At 42.8% G+C, this 21,429-nt stretch overlaps 2 long non-coding RNA genes, 1 other non-coding gene and 1 pseudogene across 4 annotated transcripts in view; 2 read left to right on the top strand and 2 right to left on the bottom strand.

The window, feature by feature from the left end:
- Nucleotides 1–4,651: 4,651 nt before the first annotated feature.
- 9430037G07Rik (RIKEN cDNA 9430037G07 gene) lies at nt 4,652–8,570 on the bottom strand. Its single transcript, NR_040766.1, has 5 exons — nt 8,543–8,570; nt 8,372–8,426; nt 8,208–8,282; nt 7,796–7,891; nt 4,652–7,574 (listed from the first exon to the last, which is right to left on the bottom strand). It is a non-coding gene; the product is annotated as an RIKEN cDNA 9430037G07 gene (long non-coding RNA).
- Nucleotides 6,677–7,130, top strand: Gm29603 (predicted gene 29603; annotated as a pseudogene).
- On the bottom strand, nt 7,675–7,746 carry LOC115487271. Its single transcript, XR_003948456.1, has one exon. It is a non-coding gene; the product is annotated as a small nucleolar RNA SNORD50 (small nucleolar RNA).
- Nucleotides 8,571–8,966: 396 nt separating the features above from the next.
- Nucleotides 8,967–21,429, top strand: part of Gm26567 — a 37,464-nt gene continuing 25,001 nt past the window's right edge. The window contains exons 1-3 of one of the 2 annotated variants that reach the window (XR_870979.3): nt 8,967–9,213; nt 13,760–13,855; nt 21,151–21,296. This is a non-coding gene — a long non-coding RNA (predicted gene, 26567). Of the gene's footprint in view, nt 9,214–13,759; nt 13,856–15,176; nt 17,425–21,150; nt 21,297–21,429 lie in introns of those variants that run through there. The other variant, XR_870980.3, reaches the window with a different exon arrangement.

Here is a 21,429-nt window from a genome sequence, read left to right on the forward strand (position 1 = left end):
ACAATATAACAGCTCATATGTAACCCTCAGGAAACCTTGTGGAAGAGGCAGATACATCCTAAGAGCCAGAGCACCAGAACATCTGCTTCTAAATAGGCACACAAGGAAGAGGGAGTTGAAGGAGGGCCCATGGGCGCATATACAATATATGAAATTGCCTTAAATTAATAAATGAGAGCTAAAAAGCAAATCAGTTTAGCAGTCAGGGCAGCTCTGTGGCTTATGTCTAGTCCCAAGCTCCTCAAATGTACTTTTGTGGGCAAATGGCCTTCACCTTGGCCACATTTAGAGCATATAGAGTATAAATCCTTTCCTATTTAACTATTGTGGTTCTTTTGAACTCATATCTAATAAGGTAAAACACAAAGCTCATGTATATACATTTTAAATTTTATTCTTATAATACTGTCAGATCATAGCTTCTCCTTTCATTTCTCCCAGTCCAAGCCTGGGTAAGGCAACCCAGTAGGAGGAAATGGGTCTCAAGAGCAGACAAGAGCCAGATATCTACTTCACTGTTACCAGTCCTACAAAAACTCCAAGCTAAAAACCATAACATGCCGGGCAGTGGTGCCTTTAATCCCAGCACTTGGGAGGCAAAGGCAGGCAGATTTCTGAGTCTATACAGTGAGTTCCAGGACAGCCAGGGCTATACAGAGAAACCCTGTCTCAAAAAACCAACCAACCAAAAACCATAACATGCAGATATATCTTAAGCACATACCAATGTTCCAGGGTTGCTGCTTCAGTCTCTGTGAACCCCCAGGACCCCTATTTAGTTGCTTCTGTTTGCTGTATTATCCTAGTGTCTTTGACCCCACTGACTCTTATAATTCTTCCTCCCCCTTCTTCCATGGGGTTCCTAGATCTCTGAGGGGAGGGACCTAATGGAGTACTCCAATTTGGGCTCTCTCTACATCTCATGCATGGCTGTCAGTCTTTACATTGGTTCTAATCAGCTTCTAGGGAAAGTGTCTCTGATGACTATTGAACTAGGCCTCAATCTTTGAGTATAGCAGATTACCACTAGGGATCATTTCATTGACTTATTTTTCCTACCCTAAGTCCTTGGCTATCCAGACTCCAGTTCTTGATGATCCAGGCAGTGTTGGGCATGGGCTTCCTCTCTTGTGGGCTTCGAATTAGACCACCCATTAGTTGGCCACATTAGTTCTCCTCCATTGCCCCAGCACATCTTTCTGGCAGGATAGGTTGTAGGTCTAAGGGCATTAGCTGGGTTCATGTTGCAACCCTACCACTGTAAGTCGCCTGGTTATAGAATATGGCTGGTTCAGGCTCTGTATCCTCCATTACTGGGAGTGGTCTCTGGGGTCACCTTTGTAGATTCCAGTGATTTTATTTTATTTTATTTTTTGGTTTTTCGAGACAGGGTTTCTCTTTGTAGCCCTGGCTGTCCTGGAATTCATTCTGTAGACCAGGCTGGCCTCGAACTCAGAAATCCGCCTGCCTCTGCCTACCGAGTGCTGGGATTAAAGGCGTGTTCCACTACGCTCGGCTCCATTACTAGATTTCTACATCAGCTCCAGAAGTTATCCAATTCCAGTCATCTCTCCCACACTCTCTCCCTCCAGTCCTCCCTGAGAACTTGATCCCCACTTGTTTCTTAGCTTCATGTCTGTGGATTGTAGAATAGTTATCCTGTACTTTGTGGCTAATAGTCACTTATAAGTGAGAATACCATGTTTGTCTTTCTGGGTCTGGGTTATCTCACTCAGGATGATCTTTTCTAGATTCATCTACTTGCCCACACATTTAATGATATCATTGTTTTTAATATTTGAGTAATATTCCATTATGTAAAGGTACCTCATTTTCTTTATCCATTCTTTGGCTGTTTCCAGTTTCTGGCTATTATGAATAAACCTACTAAATCTTTGTTGAGCAAGTGTCCTTATGGTCGGTTGAGTATTTTTTGGGTCTATAGCTGGATCTTGAGATAGGTCTATTCCAAGTTTTCTGAGAAACTACCCAATTGATTTCCAACGAGGTTGTATAAGTTTGCACTCCCATCAGTGGAGGAGTGTTCCCCTTGCTCCACATTTTTGCCAGGATGAAATGGAACTTGAGATTTTTTTTTCTCAGCCATTTTGATGAGTGTAAGATGAAATCTGAGTTATTTTAATTTGTCCTTACCTGATAACTAAGGATGCTGAACATTTCTTTAAGTGCTTCTCAGCCATTTAAGATTCATTTGTTGAGAATTCTCTGTTTGGGTCTGTACCACATTTTTATTAATTTTATTTATTTATTTTTGTTTATTTTTTTCAAGACAGGGTTTCTCTGTGTAGCCCTGGCTGTCCAGGCACTCACTTTGTAGACCAGGCTGGCCTCGAACTCAGAAATCCGCCTGCCTCTGCCTCCCAAGTGCTGGAATTAAAGGCATGTAACACCTCTGCCCAGCAGAGGCCTTTTCTCAATCAGGAATCCTTCTTCCAAGGTGGGTGTGGAAGGCACTCACTCACCTTTAATCCCAGTATTCTGGAGTCAGAAGCAATCTGTGATTCAAGGCCAGCCTGTCCTACAAACTAAGTTCCAGGACAGCTAGAGCTACATAGTGAGACCCAGACTCAAAAAAACCTAAATAAATAAATGATTGCTCTATTTGCATGCACACCTGCATGCCAGAAGAGGGCATCAGATCCCATTACAGATGGTTATGAGCCTCAATGTGGTTGCTGGGAATTGAACTCAGGACCTCTGGAAGAACAACTAGTGCTATTCCATCTTTGGGACACTGGGAGGAGGGGGTGAAGCTTCAGCCTTGCAGATGAGGGGTGGTGCTGGGGGAAGGGGCTGTGTGTGTGTGTGGGGGGGAAGGGGGGTGCGGGGACTAAAGGTGTACACTGTCAACACCCAGGTTCTTTGAACTGCAGAGCCATCTCTCCAGCCCCTGACCCCCACCCCCAGCTTGTTTTTTAAGATTTATTGAGCTCTCAGGTAAGCTCCTTACCAAGCTAGAGTACCTGGATGATATCTAGTATTAGCCCTCTATTAACAAAAAGAATTATTCAGACAGAATCTGTATATTTCAGGAGGCTTAGTCAAACATGTCATCCAGTGTGTATAAAAAGGTTTCAGTTAGTACATTTAATGGAAACGAATTTTAATTCCCACTAAAATGATGCCCTGTTTGGACTTGTTTCTTGCTCAGCTACAAATCGCCCAGTCATGATGGGGATGGCTCCTTGGTTAAACGTGCTTACTGCTTTCAGGGCCCAGGTTCAGCACCCAGTTCCCTCACAGCAGCTGAACTTTAGCGGCAGATCCTATGCCCCTTTCTGTGCCACGCTCTCCAGTTGAGTCAGCTTGATAGGCGAAAGTTTGGAAGCTTTCTCATGAGGAAAAGAGTTTCAAGGAAACTCCCTCCTGGAGTCTAGCTATCCCCCTAACCCATAAAATTAATTTTCCACTCCCGAGTTAGTCTAGTGTATGGATCCACGTGCCCTCTACTAAGCATTACCCTATTATAAGTGCCTTTTAAGATTGAATTCTGAGATAGCTAAAGCCTTTCCCAGTGTTCCAAGATCCCAGACTACAGCAAGGAGTTTAACCTATTCAGTAACTAATTAAGCACTACAATAAATCAGAGCCATTAACTCAATTGGTCTGCAGAAAGAGCCTGGGAATCTCACTGAGATAAAAATCTTTACTACAGGCTACATTCCATGCCAAGAGCAAGTTGATATACTATCCTGATAAATGGGGAATTTTCCAGACAAGATAAGATTTTACAAGGCCTAGGAATTTAGAGGTCCGTGACACCACATTATTCTTGAGGCCTATCAAGAGTTAAAACCCCCTGGTGCTATTAATACTAAAGTGTGAAACTCTTGCCTGGCACTAGGCTGATCCTAGGCAGGGCTGCTAATCTCTATTGTAAACATTTATCTAGTTTCTACAAACTTCATTCTCTTGTATCTGGTAAATTTTAGTGTACCTTGTCTTATAGTGATTTGTAGCTCCTGATAATTCGCTGTATTATAAATAGTCTAATGCTCGACCAGACATTACATTCAGATTCAACACCTCTCTGTGTGCGTCTGTTTGTCAAATCCTAAGCTTTGCCCACCTACTCTAGAGACTCGTTCTATGCAGACACAGGGGCCCAGAGGGTCTGCGGCACTTCTGGCCTGAAAGGGCAATTGCACTCACACACATACCACCCCTAATTCCCACCCTATACAAACATTCCTCCTTCAATGCACAATGAACACACTAACTTCACATCACATTTTCTTACTGAAAACACATTGCAATTTGAATCCGTCTTCAAAAACTATAAAGTACTTAGCATTCAGCCTTATCTTGTATTCCATGTTTTTCTATCCCACTAATACCAAGATCCCAATCTATCACAAATACATCTGAAACTATACTATGCTTTATTCATGCAGTCCCTTAGGCCTAACTGTGTGTTCCCTGAAGTTCAATTGGATGGACTCAATCTGTATAATCCTCTAACAGGAAGGATTCTTTGCCAGGATGCTGACACCTGCCTGTAATTTACAGTTGGGAGGTGGGATTGCCATAAATTCCTAAGGCCAGTTTGATCTAAGTGAGCTCCAGGTCTACACAGTGAGGCCCTCTTCCAAAGTAATCAAGCAATAAAGAAAATTTTCACTTGTGTTTTCTATTTATATTCTATTTATATTATTTATATTACGTTGCTTTTGGTTTTCTTCAGCATCCTGTACCTGTATTTACAAAGAGAATAGAGACATGGCTTATCTCTGGGCTCCTTGGGAGACTAGTACTTGTTAATATATAAAATACATAATAACTTGGACTATATCAAGTAAATATATTGAAAGACCCATTAGAAGGCAAGGAAATAAGCAGAAAAGACTGCAGAAAGAGGTCAGATCATTTCCCAACACTGCCTTGCCTTTAACTTTGTCAGCCTGGGTAAAAGGCTAGCAAGCCTTACATTTCTTCTTAGACAACCCCTGCAATGTGTCTCTGTGTAGCCCTGTCCTGAAACTTGCTCTGGAGATTGGCCTTGGAAATCAGAGATCCAACTGCCTCGCTGAGGCTAAAGGTGTAGATGTGGGCCATACCAGTTTTGTTTCGAAGTAATTTACAGCATCTCACCCTGTTTTGGGTCTGTGAGATTTATCAATCAATGAACCTTTGACTGGGCTCAAGTGATCTTCCTGCCTTAGACTCGAGTTGTTTCCCTATTTTCCATGGAAATTCAGTTACTCTTGAATAGCCAGTGAATTAAGCAAGAAACTAAAGAGAAATTCCTATTTCTTCAATTAAAAAGGAGACAACAAATAACATGTGATACAGCAAAAGCAGAGCTAGAGTTTGCAGAAGTCAACATGCATAGAAACACAAAGCCAAAAAAGAAAAAAAAGGCAGAGTATCAAATGAAAACTTTTGTTTTTGTTTTTTGAGACAAGTTTTCTCTGTATAGTCCTGGCTGTCCTGGAACTCACTTTGTAGACCAGGCTGGCCTCGAACTCAGAAATCCGCCTGCCTCTGCCTCTGGCGATTGGCCTTGGAAATCAGAGATCCAACTGCCTCTGCTGACTGCTGAGTGCTGGGATTAAAGGTGTGAGCAACCATGCCCAGCTATGAAAACTTTTTTAACATCCTAAAGAAATAAGAATAAGTAAATAACACATGGAACCAAGGGATCGTGACTGTCAGTGTAAACATAAGCTAGAGATTACCAACTAGACGTGTTTCAACTGCACCCAAACATGGTACAGAGAACCCATAAAGAACTACATAGTTACAGCCAACTCATTTTTCAAAGGTAGCTAGGTTTCCTGTGAAGAAATTAAGTCCATCTCATCAATGATACCAGGAAAACTTAATTACAGGGGGAAACAAAAACCCAAGTAGATTCTTCCCACTAATTATGAAAACTGTAGACCTTGAATTAGTGATAAACTAGGCAGACGGCTGAGCTGTGGTGACACATGCTTTTAATCCCAGCATTTGGGAGGTGGGGGAATCTCTGAGTTCAAGGGCAGCCTGATCTACAGAGTTCTTGGACAAAAACAAAACAGAACTAAGAAAAAAGAAAAAGGCTAAGTGTTAAAACACTTTCAGTACAAAGTTTGGACAAGGGCACTCTGGACTAGTGTAAGAATTTCAAACCACAAAAACCAAAAATTTATTCCCAACCAGGAACACTGGCACTACTTTGTAAAGGCTGGTAACAAACTGACGACAGGCAATTTAGTAGCAGAGTATTCTAAGGTTAGGCATGGCAGCCTTTTCCTTAATCTATAAACTGAGGCCAGCCATCTCTATAGTTGAGTACCAGGTCAATTTTGAGACACTGTCTCAAAAAAACGAAGGAAGTTCAACCCTTGCCAGTTACCTCAAAGGAAAATGGAAGTATGCACCAGTAAGAACTTAGAAGTGAAAGCTATCACTGACAGCCCACTTAGTTTTAGCACTTGGGAGGGCTGGACAAATGTAATCAAGGCATTGTGTGACAATTTCACAGGGAAACCTGATCATGTGCACAATCGTCCTAATAAGGAGATTGGCATTAGTGCACGTAGCTCACCAACTTTGAAAACTCAATTACCATGGAAGTGGAACATGTAACAGGACACTCTGGTTAATCAGTCTGCTGACACAAAAATCCTGAAAAGCACTTCCTCGGAGGCAAGGTACAAGCAGGCCGAGTCTAGGCCTGGACAGGAAACTACTAAAGTTCCTCTGGGATCAAACAGGATTTTATAAGAACATAATGGATGGAGTGGAGAAAGCCTACAGCGGCTGTGAAGGCCCTGATGCTATGTATGTGAAATCATTGTCTTCTAATGGTCATGAATTTATTGTAAAAGGAGAACATGCATCAACATCAGGAACAAGAAAGGCCATGTGGAGCAGTCCAGGTTAGTTTGCGGAGAATGGAACCAACGAGGTCAATTTTAGAGAGATCCCCTCACACGTGCTATTGAAAGTGTGCATGAATTTGACCTATAAGGTCCCCTATGCTAACAGCTCCATTGAAATTCCTGAATTCCCAATTGCATCCAAAATTGCACTGGAACTGCTGATGGGCCCAAAATTCCTAGATTGTCAAATAAAATAAATTATAATAAACTTATTTTTTTCAGCATTAAAAATAAAACCTGAAGAAATATTTGCTACTGAATGCTTATTGCAGCACTCCCAAGCAACCACTGTCAGATGAATATGGAAATGGCTCATAACCAATTTTACAATCACAAAAATAGTGACCTGCTGCTTTATAGTCAGGATTGCATTCACTCTGCTCAGTCTGTACAGGTGTGTCTGTCACCAGCTCACCCATGACCCCATGACTGTCACAGCAGAGAACATGGTCGAATGGATTGTCAAAAACAATCCATTTACATACAGCCCACAAAAAAACATACAGGAATCAACTCTGCAGGTCATACCAGATGCTGTCCCGTTCACTACATAGGGACAGCTAGAGACATGTAGATAGACCCCATCTCAAACACCCCAGTACTCAGACTGTGAATTTTCTTGTCTCTGCCTTTTCTGGATGTTACCATATCTAGTGTTCATTTGCAAGAAGTCTAGTGTCACTGGTCCTAAAATATAAAAACAAAACAAACAAACAAACAAACAAAAAACAGGCATCACATTACTGCCAACATTAAAGAAGAACACAATAGTCCTTTGCAATGGTCCATCTCAGAAGCCAGATCCGTAAGTATGGTCTTTCAACAGGAATTCAGGTTCGGGATAGGATCATCATAGACTAGACCAACGACAGTAAGCTCAGCAGAAAACAAAACAGAGCACCACTCACATGCACTTCTGCTGCAGGATCTTCACAGGCAGGCTGGCATCTCACTGGTCAGGTTTCATTGCAGAAAGAGGTACCATGACATGCTATGAGAAAGAACTGCGTAACAAACAAGACTTAAACTTCACTTAAACACAATGGTCTTCTCTCAGACGCTGTATCTGTCTTCAGGTCATCATCTTCGGGATGTAGTCCATCACTGTTCAGACCCGGTACGTCTCACAACTGTTTGTACAATCAATTTGTACATTCACTACATTCACTGCAGCCACTCCAACTTAGAAAGGCCAGAGTAGGAGAAGCTGCTGTGTTGGGCCAGGACTATTTAACAGTACATTTCCGGAAAGCTGATTCTCTTTGCACCAACAGTAAAAATGTATGCTGGCAAAAATGTAAATCTAGATTTCATACATACCTTTTAAAAGAGTCAGGCTTTAATCAAGTTATTTTCTGTTATGAATTCTGTCGGAAGCTTTGGGCTCCCCTTCATCTAATGAAAAGAAACACATTTTAAGCATCACACACCACTTCCTATTGCTCTAATACTTCAATTAGAAAACTAAGCTGTATCTCCCTTACCTTTTTATCTTTTTGCAACTGCTTCGAGGATGTTAAGAATGATGAGCCATGGTCCCTGTGAAAGGATTCATGTGCATATAATCGGATGTCACCTAGGTGTCACCCGAACCTTCCAAACAGCATAAAAAGCCTTGCATATTTTTCTGCAAACCCTGCTGTGTAAGAACCCACCCAAACTGGGACTAAGGAACCAGAAAGCAAGTGACCTTCAGCCAGGCCGCCCAGTTCCAATCTCCCAGGGACGGGACCTAAGCTCCAATCCCGAAATCTCTTTTGCTGCTGCGCACTTCTCCCAGGTAGTTTACACCCATACCCTAAGCTCAAGTCCCGAGGGCTGCTCCGCAGAACCAGAGCATCTGTATTTACTCTGCAACCCCACATTTTGCTTGGTCACTGGGCGGCCTAAAAGAGTAACCTACAGCTTTCCCCGCAGGTCCCTTTATAGTTTCAGTGGAGCGAGAGCAAGGCTGCCCCTCCCTCTGGCACCGATTGGACGCGAGACACGTGGGGGCGTGGCCGTTCCTGAAACAAGGCGTGGAAACGCTGTGGGTCTTTTCTTCCAGGCTGTTCCGGCTTGGTGCGCGCCGCCCGCCCGCCCGCCAGCCGCGTGTGTCTCCGTTGCTGCGCGCGCTCCCGCTGGCTCTCCGCCACCGGTCTCTTCCCAGTCTGGCAGGCGGCTTAGCTCGACGTGGAGTGGGAGTGGCGCCAAAATTCAAACGAACTGCCGCAGTTGCAGGCGTGGCATCGCCTGCTTCGAGAAGGTTGGCAGCCAGGAGTAGCCTTGACCTCACCCCAACTCTAACCCGGTGGCAGCCGCGCTGGGGAAGGGCAGAACTACGCAGGTGAAACGGAAAAGCCACGCATTTATCCTTCATGCACTCTGGGGATGCTGCTGGTCTTCAGAGGGCCACACTGTCCGGTGCTTGATATCCAACGCCTGCTTGGGTGCCCAGCCAGGTCCAACCTCCACCCCAGTCCCACCCCTCTCACTACCAGTCTTTAGGGACAGTTATACTGTCAATATCCTCAGAAGTTAAACATTCTGTTTCACAGAGGAGGCAGCAGGTCAAAAGCCACCAATTGTCCTTTATTTATTTTATGGCAAGGTTGACTTATTTTATGCTGGGATTTGAACTCAGGACCTTATAGAAGAGCAGTCAGTGCTCTTACCAGCTGAGCCATCTCACCAGCCCCCACACCAAAGTCTTTGATGTTCCTGAAGCAGTCAGTATGGAACTTCCATCCAGTCTGACCAGGCAGAATTTAAGAATTAGTGCAAACAGGGCTAGTGAGATGACTTATTGGAAAAAGGTGCTTGCCATGAAAATGAGGTGAACTCAGTTCAATCCCTGAAACGCATGTAGAGATGGAAGGGAGAATAAACTCCACAGAGCTGTCCTCTGATCACCATATTTTAACCGTGGTATGTGGGTCAACACAAACATCATGCACACATGCAGTAGTAATGATGATAAGTGAATAAAAGCCGTTTGGGTAAGAACATCACATAAGGTTTGCCATAGAAAGAAGGTAGGGAATAGAATCACATGGTAAAAGCTTGTCACAGCATCTGGTTAAGGACTGTGCCTCTGGGCTACATTTCAAGCCTGTGGTCTTAATTTGGTTCTTTTTAAATCTATGTGCCCAGGTACACACATGCATGCAGAGGCTGAAGGGCAGCCTTAGGTGTTACTCTGAAGAGCTCCATTTATTTCCTTTGAGATGGGGCCTCTTACTGATCTGGAGCTCAGGAATCAGGCTAGACTGGCTGAGCACAGTCTAGGAGATCCTTCTGTTTCTTCCTTCCAGCTCAGAAGTTATAAGCATGGACCACAACTAACGTCATTTTTATGTAGTTCTGGGAATCAAACTCGAGTCCATGGGCTTGCAAAGCCAATGCTTTGTTGAGCCATCTCCATAGCCACAGTATTAGCTTTTTAAGGTCATTAGATGAATGCTTCCTTTCTTTCTTTCTTTCTTTCTTTCTTTCTTTCTTTCTTTCTTTCTTTCTTTCTTTCTTTCTTTTTTTGGGGTATGTGTGTGTGTGTGTGTGTGTGTGTGTGTGTGTTAGGTGTGAGACAAGGTCTTACCATGTAGCTCTAGTTGTCCTGTAGCTCCCTGTGTAGACCATGGAGTCTTTAACTCAGACAGGTCTGCCTGTCTCAGCCTCCAGAGTGCCCTCATCTTGTTTTCTGAGACAGGATTTCTCTTCGGCCCGAAGCTCAGGAATTAGGTACAGCTGGCTGGCCAGCAGTCCCTAGGGCTCATCCCATCTCTGCCTCAGCAGTGCTGGGATTAAAAGCACATGCCACCACTCCAGCTTTTGTGCACAGGTTTTTTTTTTAATTAAATTTATTTATTATATGTAAGTACACTGTAGCTGTCTAAACAACACCCCAGAAGAGGGCATCAGATCTCATTACAGATGGTTGTGAGCCACCATGTGGTTGCTGGGACTTGAACTCAGGACCTTCAGAAGAGCAGTCTTTGCTCTTAACCGCTGATCCATCTCTCCAGCCCAGAATGCTTTCTTCAAAATGATTTTTAGTATGTATTTTTGATCTTATGTGTTAGCTTTCATCACAATAACAAGAGAATTCAGATCAGTGGTTCTCAACCTATGAGTTGAGACCCCATTGACAAACCTATAGCTACAAAATATTTATATTATGACATATAACTAGCAAAATTATGAATTAAGAGTGAAGATAATTTTGTGGTTGGAGGATCAGTACAACCTGAGGAACTGTATTAAAAGGCTGCAGAATTAGGAAGGTCGAGAACCACTGATTCAGATAATCAACTTTTGTCAGAGAAAAGAATCCTTTTGGTTCATGGTTTGAAGGTTCTAGCCCATAACTGGACTCTCCATTGCTTTGGGCCCATGGTAAGGCTGGAGGTCATTTTGGAAGTGCCTAGCAGAGCAAAAGCACTCACCTCATGGTCAGGAAATGAAAACAAAGAGAAAGAAACCAGCGCTCCAGAGTCTCCTTCAAGAGTGCGCCTCCACTGACCTGATAGCTTGCTCAGCTGCTTCTTAAAGTTTCCACCACAGGGCTGGCAAATGTTCATTGTCAACTTGGTAGGATATGGAAGATATAGATAGAGGATATAGATACAGGTGTATGTGTGAGATTCAGTGAGGGTGTTTCCAGAGAAGTTGAAGAGGGAGAGATCACCCCAAATATGGATGGCATCATCCTCTGGGGCGGGGGAGTCTCAGACAGAATAACACTGAAAACAAGGGAAAGCTAGCTGGGCATCAGTGTTCACTCCTAACTGTGGAGGCGAAGTGACCAATTGCTTCTCACTCCTGCTGCCACAAAGTGAGCTATGTTTTGCCACCACCCTTTCTCCTAATTGGTAGATTATACCCTTAAAAACAGGAGCCAAAATAAATGCTTCCTTAAGTTGCTTTTTTTTTTCCCAGACAGGGTTTCTCTGTATAGCCCTGGCTGTCCTGGAACTCACTTTGTAGACCAGACTGCCCTCGAACTCAGAAATCCACCTGCCTCTGCCTCCCAAGTGCTGGGATTAAAGGTGTGCACCACCACGCCCGGCCCCTTAAGTTGCTTTTCTTGGGTACTTTGGCATAGTAATTTCTTTTTCTTTCTTTCTTTTTTTTTTTTTAGAATTCATAAAGATTTTTATTCATTTTAAAACTTCAAATTTCTCTGGATTTAGAATTAGTTTTTTTTCTTTTTCTTTTTTTTCCTTTTTCCAATTTTTTAATTAGATATTTTCTTCATTTACATTTTTTTGTTTGTTTTCTGAAACAGGGTTTCTCTGTGTAGCCCTGGCTGTCCTGGAACTCACTCTGTAGAAAAGGCTGGCCTCGAAAGGCCCCTATGCCCTCCCCCTTGGAGTCAATTTCCAGCCCCCATATGGTCATAGTAATTTCATGGAGATCTGAGCTAAATAATGTCTCGAAATTAATGTGCTTTCAGCCTCATAACCATGTCATCAAAGCCTGCTGTTGGTAGGCAGTGGTGATGTACAGCAGGAACAGAAAAGAGACAGAGTGGACCCTGGTAGGGAAGAGAATGATGGCCCCAGTGACTCACAGAACTCTGAGATCAAGAAAAAGAGGATGATGTAGTTTTGCTTGTGTTACATTTATATATATATATACATACATATATATATATATATACACATATATATATACACACACACACATACACACATACACACACACACACACACATATATAAATGTATATATATATATATTTGGACGTGAACTGGTGTTTTGACTGCTTGTATGTCTGTGTGCCATGCAGATGCAGTGTGACTGCGGAGGCCAGAAGAAGGTGTCAGAATCCCTGGGACTAGAGAGTGGTGGTTGTGAGCCACCATATGGGGGCTGGAAATTGAATCCAAGTCCTCTAGAAGAGCAATTAGCTGCTTTAAACTGCTGAGCAACCTTCCCTTTTGTTAAATTTTAGATACAACATTTGGCTACATTTGTCCAGTGGGCCATCAGAATTGTAAACTGAGGCAGCACAGGATTCCAGAATATTGTAGAGATTTTACCGTTATGTGGGTTGTGCAGGAATCAGGTCAAAATGTGCATGCTGGTCTAGTTGTCTCAAGGTGTGACCTAGAAGTCTGCATTTCACACTAGATCCGAATTGCTGCTGTGTGTTTGGTTTGGAGCCAAGTAGTTAGATTCCAAGACATACTCTCCAGTACAACCGTTCCAATCCCAAATGGTAGTTCACATTTAAGGAAACTTAAATTTCCATTTAAAACCATCTTCCTTGGCCCCATTAGCCACACAACAGCTGTGACTATGGGCCACACTTGAATAGTCCAGGGATAGAACACTTACTCATGGAAGAAAGTTCTGCCCGGCAGCATGTTTTCCAAAACATGATTTTCAAGCAGCTCTCTGTAGACTGCACATTAAGTTAGAATGCAGAGGGATAAGATACTGGAAATACGCATTTTGACAACTCTCCCCTGGCATTCTTATACAAGTTAAAGTTAGAGGAACATTCTACAAACATCCAAGATCTGCTCTCTAGATGTCAAACTAATACAGAGCTAGGTGAGTTTCAGACAAGGATAGGAAGTGATCCAGCTTAACTGCCATCAGGATATAAAATGAATATAAAATAAATAAATAAATAAATGAAAAATAAATAAAATTGACTTTGAACAAGGGGAAAAAGAAAGAAATCAAATAAACCCAGCCCCTAATTCTTCCAGCTATGAAAATCAAAGCAAGTTATTTATGTGTGTGGATATTTTGGTTAGGGGAGCTGGCCAATGTCAAAACAGCTATGTACGATGGAGGAGGGCTAAGCCATAAGCCACCAGCATTCAGGAGGTGTGCAGTTGATCTCAGGTCTATTCTCTGATCCCATCTACCTCTCTCCTCCAGGTGCCTCTGAGGCCTCACCTTAGGACGGTTGGCAAGCCTGGAGGGTTCTCCAGGACTGAACTACAACATCCTGGTGTCTGCTTGCCTAGAGGACTGGTATGCAGCTGATAAATCATATTTGGTGTTTGCTATAGGAACAAACTGATGCAAAGAAGATCAAGCTCTCCCCCAAAGAACTATTGCTGACCTGGTCTGCTTCTCTTGTATCCTAATAACTTTTTTTTTCTACTACCTCTGCTGGGTGGAGGACTAGAGGAGAGGTAGGACCTTATTAAAAGTGGGTTGCAAAAAAATGTATGCTCACAGCTTTGGTCTGTCACCAAAAGCTTTGTGAGAGAGTAGACATGTGCTTGTTCTCAGGAAAAGTCCGTCACACAACAGTGTCTCATAGTGTCTGTCCTACCTAGCTGTTGTGATAGAAGACCCACATTGTATTGTGTAGTAGGCTAAAGGAAGTGGCATGTTATGTAGCAACTGTTGAAATCCTTGTTGAAGTTTTCTCTGGAGTAGAACTGTTGAACCTTAGAACAAACGAATTGACAGGTTAAAACTTCAGGAACCAAATGCAAGGAGTGAGATGGCCGTGTGTACCTCTAGAAATGGAAGCAAGCAGGATGGTCACAACCAGACATTGGTTTTAAAGTCCCACCAACCCTTCTTGTTATTCTTTGCTGGCCCACATCACTGGCATCTTTGTTTTTGATTTACTCATCTGGATTTGTTGATGTTAAAGCAACAGGTTCCTTCTTGGGTGCAAGTCAGCAGATGTAGGGCTTAATGGTGTTAAAATACAACTGCTCCAGGTACATTTCACTGTTTCTGTATTGTTGAACCTCTTGGCCTCCTAGAGTTACTGGGGATAGTCTTTTAGCAGTAAACATGGATTTCCTGTATCTATAGTGAGGGTGAGGGCAAGAACCTCACAATAAAACCGGTGCTGATCTTTTAGTTTGGGCCAGGGAGGAAATTGTGGTAAGAGTATAGAGTTCTGATGAAATGTGGTTTGGAAGGGATAGATGCTACTGTACCCATTCCTGTCCAGATCTCGGCAAGGCAGAGATAGACTCATGGTAATATGATCGTCTGGGTTAAGAAACTGAACTGTGGAAGGTTTCCAGTAGTGCCCCGAATGCTGGAGTCCATAGGTACTCAGGGAAGTATAATGACATTAAGCTACCCTGTAGACAGGGAGTTACCTTAGGATTTCTGTTGCTGTGGTAGAACACCATGAGCAAAATGAACTCGGGGAGGAAAGGATTAATTCATGCTACATGCTGTAGCACATCATTCAGAGAAGTCAGGGAAGGAATTCAAGGCAAGGACCTGGAGACAGGAACTGGTGCACAGGCCAAGGAAGAATTCTATCTACCTGCCTGCTTCTCATGACTTGATGAGCCTGCTTTCTTCCAATACCTAGGACCAGTAGCCCAGCACCACTGCCCAAAGGGAGATGGGCCCTCCTTCGTGAATCAGTACTTGAGAAAATGAACCACAGACTTGCCTACTGGCTTGCCCACAGGCCAATCTGGTGGTGGAGGTCATTTTCCCAGTTGAGGTTCCCTCTTCCCAAGGACTCTAGGTTGTGTGAACTTGAAGAACGAAGCTTCAAAGGAGTGTAGAAGGGATTTGAGATCAGGTAAGCAGGTTTTGAGTGAGGGCCCTGCCTAGTTTTCCACTTAATAATACACTATACAGAGTTTTAGCCCAAAAGTATTTTAGAGACCATGAACTTCAGTGAACTTTGGACAAATTGAGCTCTCTGTGAACCTTTGAGGAGTGATGGGCCTGTGCGGTTTCCAGATTCAAGCAGCCTAGTTTGGTCATCTCTGATGCCTGCAATGGAGACTGGTTTAGAATAGGTTTAGGTGTCAGAGAGACGTGGAATGAAGAAGAGGATGTTATTTTAATTATATTTGGAGAGACCGTCTCTCTTCCTACAAGTTGTATACAGAAGGAAACTGGGCCTGAGAGTAGATTCCTTTAAAAACCACTCCCAGGATGCACCAGAGGCAGTTGGGGAGATTTAAGGGTATTCATCTTTTCACCTGTTGGCATGACTGAGTGTTCACCTAGGGTGAACCTAGGGTGCCATCGTGAGAAGAAAGCAGGGGAGGCTGAAGCACCAAGGACCCTCAATCAGTGTCCCATGGGTGCAGATACAGCAGTGAGTGTGTAATGTGCTGGACAAGCTACTGTCTGTCAGGGTCTAGTGAGCGACCTCTCTGCGGCCTGGAGGGAGACGTTAACTGTGCTTCTGCATTTTGCTCTGTTGGAGTTCGTCAAAGACCCTCACTCACAAAGACCACAGAGACTCTCATTGCTGCAAACTGCAAGCAGAGTTTTATTGATCCAACAAGCTGGGGACCCCCCTCTAAGCACACAGGCCAGAGGAGAGACTGAGAACAAAGAAAGAAGACACTTTTTATACCTCGTAAGGGGCAGATTTGGGCAACAGGGTAGCTGGCTTATTCTCATTGGTTTAGCAAGTAACCTTTTCAGGCATTGGTTGGTTTGCATAGTGACTACCTTTGGCCTAGTGACTCATTTTGTTTGCCCCCACGCTGGGTTGTTATGATCTGATCACCAAAGCAATAGTACATTTTGAACTTATGGGTCAGCTATTAACGTCACAGCTATTAACATCACAGCTATTCATCAAGGTCAGGGCAGTTTGTGATCTTTCTCAGAATTCAGTGTGGGGCGGGGTGGGGGAATTTCCCTAGGAACTGCTATCTTGTTATGGTTATTTTTCTGAGAACAGCTCATTTGGTTTTGGCAGCCGTAGATTTAGTCATTTTGCTGAGAGTCACTTCAGAGGGGAAGGCGCTAGGTGGTCTTCAACTTATTTTGGATATTACAGCTTCCCTTTGCTTTTTGGGGGATGTCAGAATGCCAGAAGCTAGTGGGACCTCAAAGAGTTGATAGTGGGGGATGGGGACTGGGATCAAGATCTTTAATGGTTAAGGTAGCCTGATTGAGGAGGAGCCACGGGTATATATTGTGGAGGCTGAAAAGTGGTCCTGGGCTGCACTCTGCAGCTGTTGGATAGTCCTCCATTGACAAATGGATTGGTTGACTGAGGCTGGAGAATTACTCTGTTTGAGGGGCCTGAGGTAGGTCCCTCAAGCAGTTTCCCTGGTTTGCTAAAATTCCTGTATCACTAGAGATTACAGTAGCACCTGATGAGAGGTTGAGGTGCATTATATGGTTCACATCCTATTAGCCTGTGTCTTCCTATTGGGAAATTGAGTCCATTGATAGGGAGAGATGTTAATGACCAGTCATTGTTTTTTCCATATTTTGATGTTGATTATGTTAATGCTTTTGTGTGTGTGTGATTTTCTTGTTTTTGTTGATATGGAATTACATTTTGTGTTTTCTTGGATGGAGTTATACTTCATAGGTTGGAATTGTCCTTCTAGTATGTATGCTCTGTAGGGCTGGACTAGTGGGTAGATATTGCCCAAATTTGGATTTGTCTTGAAACATTTTGTTCTCTCCATGTATGTTGATTGTGTGTTTTGAGGGTATAGTCTAGGTTGACACCTGTGGTTTTATAAAGGTTGCAGGATTTCTGCCCAGACCTTTATAGTGTTTGGCGTCTCTTTTGAGAAGTCAGGTGCAATTCTGATAGGTTTGACTTCTATGCTATCTGGCCTTTTTCCCTTGCCACTTTTAATTTTTTTCATTGTTTTATTAGATATTTTCTTTATTTACATTTCAAATGTTATCCCCTTTCCTGGTTTCCCCTCTGAAAAATCCCTATCCCACACCCCCTGCTCACCAACCCACCCACTCTCTCTTCCCTGCTCTGGCATTCCTCTACACTGGGGCATTGAGCCTTCAGAGGACCAAGGGCCTTTTCTCCAATTGATGTCTGACAAGGCCATTCTCTGCTGCATATGCAGCTGGAGCCATGGGTTCCTCCATGTGTACTCTTTGGTTGGTGGTTTAGTCCCTGGGAGCTCGGGGGGGGGGTACTGGTTGGTTCATATTGTTGTTCTTCCTGTGGGGCTGCAAACCCCTTCAGGTCCTTTGGTCCTTTCTCTACCTCCTCCATTGGGGACCCTGTTCTCAATCCAATGGTTGGATGAGAGTATCCACCTCTGTATTTGTCAGGCTCTGGCAGAGATTCTCAGTATACAGCTATATTAGGCTCCTGTCAGCAAGCACTTGATGGCATCCACAATAATATCTGGGTTTGGTGACTGTATATAGGGTGGATCCCCAGGTGGGGCAGACTCTGGATGGCCTTTCCTTCAGTCTTTGCTCCACACTTTGTCTCTGTATCTCCTCCTGTGGGTATTTTGTCCCCCCTTCTAAGAAGGACTGAAGCATCCACACTTTGGTCTTCCTTCTTCTTGACCTTCATGTGCTCTGTGAATTGTATCTTGGGTATTCCAAGGTTCTGGGCTAATACCCACTTATCAGTGAGTGTATACCATGTGTGTTCTTTTGTGATTGGGTTACCTTACTCAGGATAATATTTTCTAGTTCCACCCATTTGCCTAAGAATTTCATTGCCTAATGAATTCATTGTATTTAATAGCTTAGTAGTATTCCATTGTGTAAATGTACCACATTTTCTGTATCCATTTCTCTGTAGAAGGTAATCTAACATCTGGGTTCTTTCCAATTCTGGCTATTATAAATATAGCTGCTGTGAACAGTGGAGGATGTGTCCTTGTGCTATGGTGGGGCATCTTTGGGGTATATACCCAAAAATGGTATAGCTGGATCTTCAGGTAGAACTATTTTAAATTTTCTGTTTAACGGCCAGATTGATTTCTAAAGTGGTTGAATCAGCTAGCAATCCCACCAGTAATGGAAGAGTGTTACTCTTTCTTTTCTTTTCTTCTTTTTGTTTTTTTGTTTTTGTTTTTCGAGACAGGGTTTCTCTGTGTAGCCCTGGCTGTCCTGGAACTCACTTTGTAGACCAGGTTGACCTCGAACTTAGAAATCAGCCTGCCTCTGTCTCCCAAGTGCTGGTAGTAAAGGCATGAGCCACCACTGCCTGGCAGCCATTTTCTACTAGAAATCTGAGCACCAGGAGAAAAGATCCAAGAGGGGAAAATCAAATACTACACTGAAAATTAGGCCCACCACTGAGATGCTATGAGAGTGGTACAGAAATAAACAAATAAAAATCTAGAGAGATGGGGATGAAATTGATAAAATAAAATAAAATAATGGAGCTGAACTTTTAATTGTTCTTTTTAAAGAAAATGAAACTTTTAAAAATTATTTATTTATTTATTTTTTAGATCTGAAAGGGAAAGAATAATCAAAGAAGTAGTAGTGACTTAATTAGGGTTTCTATTGCTGTCCGAAGGCACCATGATGACAGCAACTCTCATAAAGGGAAAAGATTTAACTAGGGGCTGACTTACAGTTCAGAGGTTTAGTCCATTATCATCATGGTGGGAAGCATGGTGGTATTCACATGATATGGTGCTGGAGAAGAGTTGAGAGTTCTACCTCTGGATCAGCAGGCAGCAGGAAGACAGAGAGATATGGATGTGGCTTGAGCAGCTGACACCTCAAAGCCCAACCCCAGTGACACTCTTCCCCCCAAAAGGATACAACTACTCCAACAAGGCCATATCTTCTAATAGTGCCACTCCCTATAGGACTATGGGGACATTTTCGGGTTTTTTGTTTTTGTTTTTGTTTTTGTTTTTGTTTTTAGATTTATATATTGTTATATGTAAGTACATGGTAGCTGTCTTCAGACACATCAGAAGTGGGCGTCAGATCTCATTACAGATGGTTGTGAGCCACCATGTGGTTGCTTGGATTTGAATTAAGGAAGTTTGGAAGAACAGTCAGTGCCCTTACCCACTGAGCCATCCCTCCAGCCCCAATGGGGACATTTTCATTGAAGTTCATCCTAAAATAAATCCCTGGGAAAGAAAAGAGGTGTCTAAAGTTTGTAGGAGAATGGACTTCTTAGTTGGTCCTTCCAGGAATGAAATTTATTCTTGAAACTGGATGTAAAATCTCATCCTCACACTGGCACCTGGAGGACCAGAGGTAGATGGGATCAGAGAATAGAAGGGTGACCAAATGCACACCTGCTGAATGCTGGAGGCTTATGGCTTAGCCCTCCTCCATCCTACATAGTGCTCTTGTCATAGACTCCACCAACAGCTCCACCAACAATAGCATTTTCACCTGTAATCAACTTGCTTTGATTTTCATGGCTGGAAGAACTGGGGGCTGGGGTTTATTTGATTTCTTTCTTTTTCATTTTCTTTTTTCCCCTTGTTCAAAGTCTATTTTATTTATTTTTCATTCATTTATTTATTTTATTTATATTCACTTTATATCTTGATGGCAGATTAGCTGGGTCACTTCCTATCCACGTCTGACATTCACCTAGCTCTATATTAGTTTGACATCTAGAGATCAGATCTTGAATGATTATAGAATGTTCCTCTAACTTTAACTTGTATAAGAATGCCAAGAGAGAGTTGTCAAAATGCATATTTCTAGTATCTTATCCCTCTGCATTCTAACTTAATGTGCAGTCTACAGAGAGCTGCTTGAAAAGCATGTTTTTGGAAAACATGCTGCTGGGCAGAACTTTCTTCCATGAGTAAGTATCCTATCCCTGGACTATTCAAGTGTGGGCCGTAGTCACAACTATCATGTGGCTAATGGGGCCAAGGAAGATGGTTTTAAATGTAAAATTTATGAAATTAAGTTTGTTTAAATTTAAACTACCATTTAGGATAGGAGCAACCATATTGGTGATTATGTCTTGGAATCTAGCTCGTCAAATGCAAATTAAATGTGCAAAGTGCAGACTTTCAGGTTACACCTTGAGTCAACAATTAGACTAGCAATCATATTTTAACCTGATTCCCATACCAATAAAGTCACTATCTAGTTTCTGGAATGTTTTGAATTTGGAATATATATACATATATATATGTATTTTTAAAGATTTATTTATTTATTTTATTTATTATATGTAAGTACACTGTAGCTGTCTTCAGACACACCAGAAGAGGGAGTCGGATCTCGTTATGGATGGTTGTGAGCCACCATGTGGTTGCTGGGATTTGAACTCAGGACCTTCGGAAGAGCAGTCGGGTGCTCTTATCTGCTGAGCCATCTCACCAGCCCCGATTTATTTATTTATTATTATATCTAAGTACACTGTAGCTGTCTTCAGATGCACCAGAAGAGGGTGTCAGATCTCATTACAGATGGTTGTGAGCCACCATGTGGTTGCTGGGATTTGAACTCAGGACCTTCAGAAGAGCAGTCGGGTGCTCTTACCTGCTGAGCCATCTCACCAGCCCCCTCTTTGATATTTTATTCTGTTATATTTCTATTCTAGTGTACTAACATGAGCTCTTACAGTTCTCTCTCTTTTTTTAAAGATATTTATATATTTTATGTGTATGAGTACACTGTTGCTGTCTTCAGACACACCAGAAGAGGGCATCAGATCCCCATTACGGATGGTTGTGAGCCACCATGTGCTTGCTGGTAATTGAACTCAGGACCTCTGGAAGAGCAGGCTGAGGTAAGGCAAAGCTGGAGGACAGCTTAGTCTGTAAAGTGCTTGCTGTACAAGAGCAGCCTTCTTGCATTGGAGGATCTGGGGAGGTAGAGAAAGGCAATGCCTGATGCTTGAGGTTAACCAGCCTAGCCTTCTG

Source organism: Mus musculus, chromosome 9 (assembly GCF_000001635.26).
Source record: "Mus musculus strain C57BL/6J chromosome 9, GRCm38.p6 C57BL/6J".
Lineage (NCBI taxonomy): Eukaryota > Metazoa > Chordata > Mammalia > Rodentia > Muridae > Mus > Mus musculus.